We start from the raw sequence: 7755 nt of genomic DNA on the forward strand, positions 1-7755 counted from the left end.
CAAAACCACTTTGGAAGATGGAATCTAGCCCTACCAACTTCAGAGAGGGATCTCTCTGTAAAATTTAGCTATGTTTTATGTGAATTTTAGGCTAGTTATTACTGCACTGATTTTTTTATTGGATTGTTTGGTTGATTAAATTGTTATAATTCCATTGGGCTATGGAGTCTAAAGATTAACTGGATCTGCATCAAATTTTGGAGTTTCACAGGGCAAGCTAGGTTGCACTAGCTGGATCTTTCAGAATTTTAAATGAATTATGAAACAGAAGAAATGTAAGATTAGTAGAAACTAAGGAGCAATGAAGGAATCCTTAATCTGATTTCAGCAAAAAACATATAAATTACTAAAAGCCAGAATAGGGTGCTCTAAATAAAATATCCTATTCATAATAGTTTTTGTTATGTAATTAAGCTTTTCAGAAATAACAGAGAAAGGAGACAATGATGAAACACATAAACTGAAGAAAAACATCACCATTTCGTACACCACATGAATCATGTGAAAATGTCCCTATATTATTGATGCTTCTAGCAACTTCAAAAAATTACAATTTGCAAAGGAAATTATATTCAACAATCAACCCTTAATACTTCAAACAGTGAAGTATTTATACAAATAATTACAAAATCAATGTCTCAATTGACAATGTATTAGTAGTATTATTCTAAACAATAAAATTTATCTTTGGCAGAAAAATAGGCAACATAGACAGTAGCATGAAGAGGTGGCTCTGTTTTGGTGGATTCGATTGATGAATCAGCCTCAAAACTGTGTTGCGTTGATGTGTTGTCTGTTGTGTTGGTTGTTGTGCTAGTTGTTGTTTTTATTGCATCTGAATTACTTTTAATCCAGTAAATCACATAATTCCTCCCACATTTTCTCATCTGGAATGGTTAATTTAATTACCCTTCAGTAAATCTCATCAACCTCAGTATACTTTGCAAAAGTTGGCTTTACTATAAAAACATGTTTTACTTCATTCTGGATATAGAAGTCATTTTCCATAGTTTCTAAGAATGCTCTTGCTATCATACTACCTTTTATGCCATTGAACTTGACACTGCTTCTGGCCACTTCCTTCATCTTCAGAACATAATCTTCTTGAGTGATTAATTTATCATTAATCACATATATGTTGGGCAGCCCTTTCTGGATTAATGCTTCAATTCTGTTGCAAAACCTGTTCACTCCCAACTCTAGTGTCTCACACCTTTCTTCCAATTGATCAATGAGGTTTCTTTTAGTCAAAACTTTCTTGACTTCCAAGATGGTAGCAGTCCTGTCACTAATTCCTAATTCTTCAAGTTCATATTTAGTCTTCAAATTCAGGAATCTGATGATATTGGAGGCTTTTGTGGGCATATCTCCCAAATTTTCCCTTACCTGAACAATGGTTTCTGTGGCCTTTTCTATCAATTCTTTCTATTCAAAAATGATTTGGATACATGGCCAAATCTCATTCATAGAGTCCAGAATACCCATCCAAATGGTTTCCTTGGCTTGGGCCAAGGTCTGACCAATTGATGTATCCTTTTCCACCTTCTGCAATCTCTCCAACAGTCTTTGTGATTTCTACACTTCAGCCATATGAGAGGCTTCAGTTCTGGCTTTCTGTTCTTGCAGAGCTTTGAGCTTCCCCTGCAATGTCTTGATCTCTTCTGACTGGATTGACATATTCTCCAATGTTTTTGTCACTTGTTCAACACTTGTAGTTTGAGTGGAAGAAGTAGCTGCAGTTGTTGTTCTTGTTGCTGGGAGCTGAGTGATGGGTATGGCATCCAGGGGGACTATGGCCATCTTCTGACTTTGTTCCTTCTCCTTGATCATTTTTTCCATTTCTACCTCCATCTGTCTAATCTGTATATTCTTCTCTATGATTAGCTTCATCATGTCGGCCTTTTGTGTCTCATTTTCTCGGCCTTTTGTGTCTCATTTTCTTCAATGTCTTTAGTCAAGGGATCCTTTGTGGATGGCAACTTCAACTATTTTCTCAATGCTGCAATATCCATATTTTTCTTCTTGATGATCTCCTCTGCAACATTTATATCTTTAGGATCATATCCTATCTTGACTACCAAATATTCCAAAGATTTGATCCTATTATCCTTTGCTAAGGAGGATACCTTTTCCATTTTCAACTGGGACTGAATGTTGGCATATGAAACCTACAACTTAGACAATGACATGGTAGTATTAGTTAATGTAGAAGAAATCATCTCACTAGTCTGCTTATGCATCTCCATTTGATCAATGGGATGGATATATTTGGTGTTGAACTCAAATGTAGTACTATTATAATCTGTTGATGTTTTTGGATGTGGAATTTGGGCCTCGAGGAAGGCCATCTACATCTTTCCCTACTTTGTATCAAAAGATGATAACAATCTACTATGTGAGCTAGAGGCCTGCTTCCAAAACTAATTGTAGGTATTGTTCTTAAGAATCTCATTCTTAAGTTTAATCTCTCGGTACCTGTCAAAAACAATATTTTCCTTCTCTCCTTGGACATATTGAGAAGATATCTATATTTCCTTCTGACCTTGTGATGTTGAAGTTCCAATAGGAGATGTAACAAATTTGTTGCTTGTAGGTGGTGAATCTGCAATTATGACGGTAGCACGATCTTCTGTCTCCTTTTCAAAATCTATTCTAGGAGTCACTTTTTCCCTTCCTATAATTGATCCTGAACTCTTTGGCTTCACTACCTATTGTTGATGATGATCCCTCCTCTCTGTGTCTTTTACTTGTTTTCTCCTGAGGAGTGGGAGTATGTAAACTTGAAGTAGAAAACAGTTGTTCTTTAACTTCCTGCAAAGTATTCTCTACCCACTCTAACTGATTTGCATACTTTTCTATCTCAGGTCTTGAGTTATGAATATAGGGAGTAGTTTTGTTTTCTACTCTCAACTTGGAAATGATACCCCAAGGGTCATAAGACCATGTAAAACTCAGGCTGAATTTCATCTCTTTAAGCATTTTGTTTGCCTCTTCTTTTGTTGTCCTAGTATTGCATATGATTGGGCCCACCTGTGTCTTTATGTGAAACTATGACTTCTTCTTTGCCACCACAAAGTGAATATCATCTGAATTTAACATTTGTCGTATGTATTCCAGGGAAAAAATCCTCATGGGGAGGTATTTTGCAGTTTGTATGGTGCCAATTCGCATCCATAAAATCGAATTTCTGTATATTTTTGGTATAGATACCAATCTCCAGTCTTGGCCTGATCTGTCAAATGGAAAACCCTTTTGATGTCTTCATTGATTCTGGGCTATGTAGAACTATTTAAAACATGCACAGCTGGGTGGAGAAACTCTTCAATGAACTATTTCTATGATAATTATTGTTGCTCTTTCATGACCAATGAAGTCCAAAATATCACAAGCTGTTGGTTTCCCTCATCATCTAGCTTCTGCATTGCAAAACTGAACCTGTCTACTTGATAATAAAGAAACATGTAGATTAAAATGGAAGTGTAATTAAACACCTGCTCTGTTGGAAATTTCAGAAACTGTTCATGAATGTTATCAGCCAAGAATTGACTGAAATTAAACAAAATGGATGGTTTGTTGTCTATGGAAAAAATAGAAAGGAAGCCTAGAATGGGTTCATCTACCCACTGATCATAATAATAACCCAAAATATATGAAATTATGGTTATAATATGTTTAGCTTGATCAAGGAAGATTGAGGAAGGGTATGGAGGATTCTTCTTTGGTAATTGGGCATTTTCAGGTAAGAAGATCTCAAAAATCTTGGCCCTGGTAGCAAAATCAAGCTTCTGATAGAGCTGGGTGAGGGTTTCAAAGGAAAATGGGGCATTGTTTTCCATATAGGGGGTTAACATCATTTGGTTTATAGATTGGGCAGTAACAGTAAACAGGATGTCACCAGATGGGGTAATAACAACTCTTTGGCTGGGAATATAACAGGTTGGCATTTTCTGGTGAATTCAGTGTCATGGAAGCTCAGAGGGAAAATATAATGAGGAAGATTGGACTCCCATAGTCCAATTACATCAGTTTTGTTGACATGTTTATCTTTCAGCCAACAGTAGAGCTCCAAAAATTCACAATCGCATTATGTTTCACTAGTCCTGTTAGCCTTGTTGGCAAATGGCCCAAAAAATGGATCCAAATATGCCCTAAAGTCTCCAAAATCCTCTTAAGGATCATTCAAAGTCAAAACCATCGCAAGAGGAGAGCCCTTGGAAGGGCGGAAATACACTATCGGGAGGCAAAAACACTCCAAAACCATGAAAAAACCAAAATTGCAGGCTTAACAGTCCAAATGCACGACAGTCGTTCGATCTAGCCGATCAATGGTCCAAATCTAATCGGCGGATCACATTGGTAGATCTGATCGGCATAGGCAGGCAGCGGCAATAGGTGCAAGACATCGCCGATCAACGATCGCCGATGATCGGGTCGGCACATCACATCGGTGGATCACAATCGGCGGAAACCAAGGGGCGAGGGCAACAGTGATCGGTGATTAAACGAGTACCGTTGATCGCGCGATCAGATCGACAGCCCACATCGCATCGTTGGATCGCAGTCGGGGAGGTGAGTCAAAGGTTATCGACGCAGACAGTATGCAATGAGCAATCGCAATCGGCGATTCAACGTGGACCGTCGATTGCGCGCGCAGATTGACAGCCCACATCGCATCAGTGGATCGCAATTGGAAAAACCAAGGGGCACAACCTTTACATATATATGTGTGCGATGCGATAAGACCCGGACCCGATGGGTTTCAGAAGCAAGATGTATAATCTTTCACGTCCGCCAAAGCCCATTTTCAATGCATTTTCAATGTATTTTTTTATATAATGAAATACAAAGGGGAACTCAGTAGCTTCGATAGCGATGAAGCACAGACCTGAAAGGGTTCGGGAATGAAATCTATAATATTTGAAGTCTGGAGGTAGGCCTCTTTCATGTATTTCCCGTGTTTTTTCAAATATTTCAAGGAACAAAAGGAACAAAGGGAACAAAGGGACCATGCCATCTACGATAGGCGACAGCGACCCAAAGGGCAGACCCGATAGATATATATGCCATGTTTAAGGACTCTTGAAGTCAGAAACGTTGAAGGTTTGGCAGGATTCTCACAGTTGCATCATTTCTCCGTTATAACAGAAAGCAGTCCCCGTTTGCATTTAGAAGATAACACAGGCCTGAAGACCCATTCTATCACATAAACAAAGGCCGGGAAATAAATTCCAGGAAACAGAGGCCCGAAGACCCATTCTATCACATAAACAAAGGTCGGGAAATAAATTCCGGGAGACAAAGGCCGAGAAGCAATCATGGGCATCGACAGCACAGCTCAGCAAACAAACAGAATGATTGTGGGGCATCTCTGGCACGGTAGAGCTCCTAGACAGTGCAGCAACTACCCAAAATATCTGAATGCAGTTATTCCTTTGTCAAAAGAGGAAAACTGTCGGGCCATGCCTGCCTATTGAGGGAATCAATCAGTTAAACAAGACAGAGGGATAGATTAAGACACCTGAAGCCTCAAAAGGCTCAGGACCATTGTAAACAAGCTATAAATAGCTGAAAACAAGATGTAACAAGGGTTCAACTTCTGGAGACTATTGAGACTTTGCTACTCAAGCTTCTCATCTTCATTCTAGCAATATAAGCTTCTTTTACTGTTATATGTTCAATGTCCATTTTCTCTTCTGTTACAAGCTTGCACTTGAACAGGTTGTTCATGTTTCTTATGTGTCTAATGCCAGATAACTGTCATCTTATCTCTGCGTTGATAAATTAGATTTGCAAGCTTCTTTTACTTCTTGTAGTCATATGTGTTCATATATGCATCTGCCGGTACAGTCATTATTCTCATTTGTTGCCTGTAGTTAGCCATTCATTTATGTTTATGTATGCATCTACTGGTATGGTCAGTATTCTCCATCCATTCATTAAATCTACAAACTATTGAGCATTAGTGGTCTAAAGCCTTGTAAAGTTGAGGGTGTTCATGCATGTCTTGAGTAAAAACAGAGTTGAAATGGTTATCTGGCTTGATCCAAACCATCTTTCATTCCAATAGTTCAGAGAAAAATATTGAAGATTATATGTTACCAGGCATCTCCGAGCTGCAACCTAGGAGAGTTTCCTAGAGTGCTAACATTAATGGAGCCGTTGCTGGGGAGAGGAGATTGAAGCTCAGCTTCCCTGGGAAAACGACACAGTTCCAGATTTTGATGATAGACAAAGTCTGGGCACATTTCTAGTTGTAATCATCTATCTGGCGACTCCACTGGAGGAAGACCAACCTTTGGTGACTCCACATCATAGTCCTAGCTCAGTTTGTGAGGCATACCCGAAGAAATCCTCAGAAATCACCAGCTGTTCCAGTGCCTGACCCTGAGAAGATTGTTAAGACAAAGAAAACTTTGCAGAAAGGAGCATCAGGATCAGGTAAGCCTTAGAAATCTTATGTATCTCTGCAAGAGAAGGTTATAGTTGAGAATGTACAATTTGAAGGGCTAGAGCCTAGTACTGCTAGAGAAGAATCACCTTCAGAGATTCATAAAGCTCCTTGTTCATTTTGTTCCCCTCTGAATCTCAATCCAAAGAAAGCATCCCATACAGTCCATCACATTCCTTTGTCTCTGTCAACCATTGCATTGCTTCATACCGCTCAATCTACCAGTATCCTTTCACATACCCCAGTCATGGCAGGCCAGCAAGCACCTACAAAGATGGAAAGAATCATAGCTGCTAGGTATGGACCCCTGGTCTTGCCTGTCCCTTTGAATGCCATGCCTGCAGGAGAATATCATAAATACATGCCTAAGTTTACTGGTACAGAGGGAGTATCAGCTGAAGAACATCTAGAGTCCTTTTATAGCTATGTTGATAACCTAGATATTAATGAAGATGATGTGTGGATGAGGGTTTTTGTCCAAAGCCTAGATGGAGAAGCTAGAAAATGGTTCAGAGAATTAACCCCTAGGTCTATAGCAGACATTGAGGCCTTAGATGATGTGTTCCTAAAGCATTGGGGGGATAATAAAGATCTGCTCTACTATCATACTGAATTTGGGAACTTGCAGAGGGAGAATGGTGAGCTGCTGTCTGATTTCAACAAGAGGTTCAATCATATGTACAGCAGAATACCATATGAAGTGAAACCTACCCCTACTTCTGCTATGATCACTTATGCCAATTCCTTCGATTCTGTTACTCAGGGAAAGAAGATGTGATTCTTCAGCTGGTATGCAAGATGTAGCCTTTGAAGTAGAATCAAACATCATGGTTGCAGAAAGACTCGAAGGAGATGCTGAAAGGAGAAGACAGAGGGGTGAGTCCTCATCATCCTCAGAGCTTAAGATTGATAATTTGGCCAGGATGATAGATTCATTAACCTCTGAAGTTTCCAAATTAAAGGCTGAGCAGCATTCTGAGGAAGCAGGAGCTCCTAGTACCTTTGCTCTTCCAAATCCAAATCTATATAGAGGAGCAAAGGAGCAGTTGCAGTTTTTGCAAGAAAACAAAAATGCAAACGAAGACCAAAGGGTGAAAACCCTTTTTCAGAATATAGTCATGGAAGAAGAGCAGTTCGAAGAAGAGGAGGAGGTCCATGGTTTGGAAGATAAGGGCAGTGCCCCTTTCTCAACCAGAGCTGCCTATGAAGAGTCATTATCCAAAGGCACTGCTCGTGAGTTTGTTGTCCCTGCAGAACAACAAGCTTATCAACAGAAGCAGCTAGCAGTAGATCCTACCATCCCCGAA

The sequence above is a fragment of the Pinus tabuliformis genome, chromosome X (assembly GCF_031772625.1).
Source record: "Pinus tabuliformis cultivar Carrire ecotype Pingquan chromosome X, CPIR1, whole genome shotgun sequence".
In the NCBI taxonomy this organism is placed as follows: Eukaryota; Viridiplantae; Streptophyta; class Pinopsida; order Pinales; family Pinaceae; genus Pinus; species Pinus tabuliformis.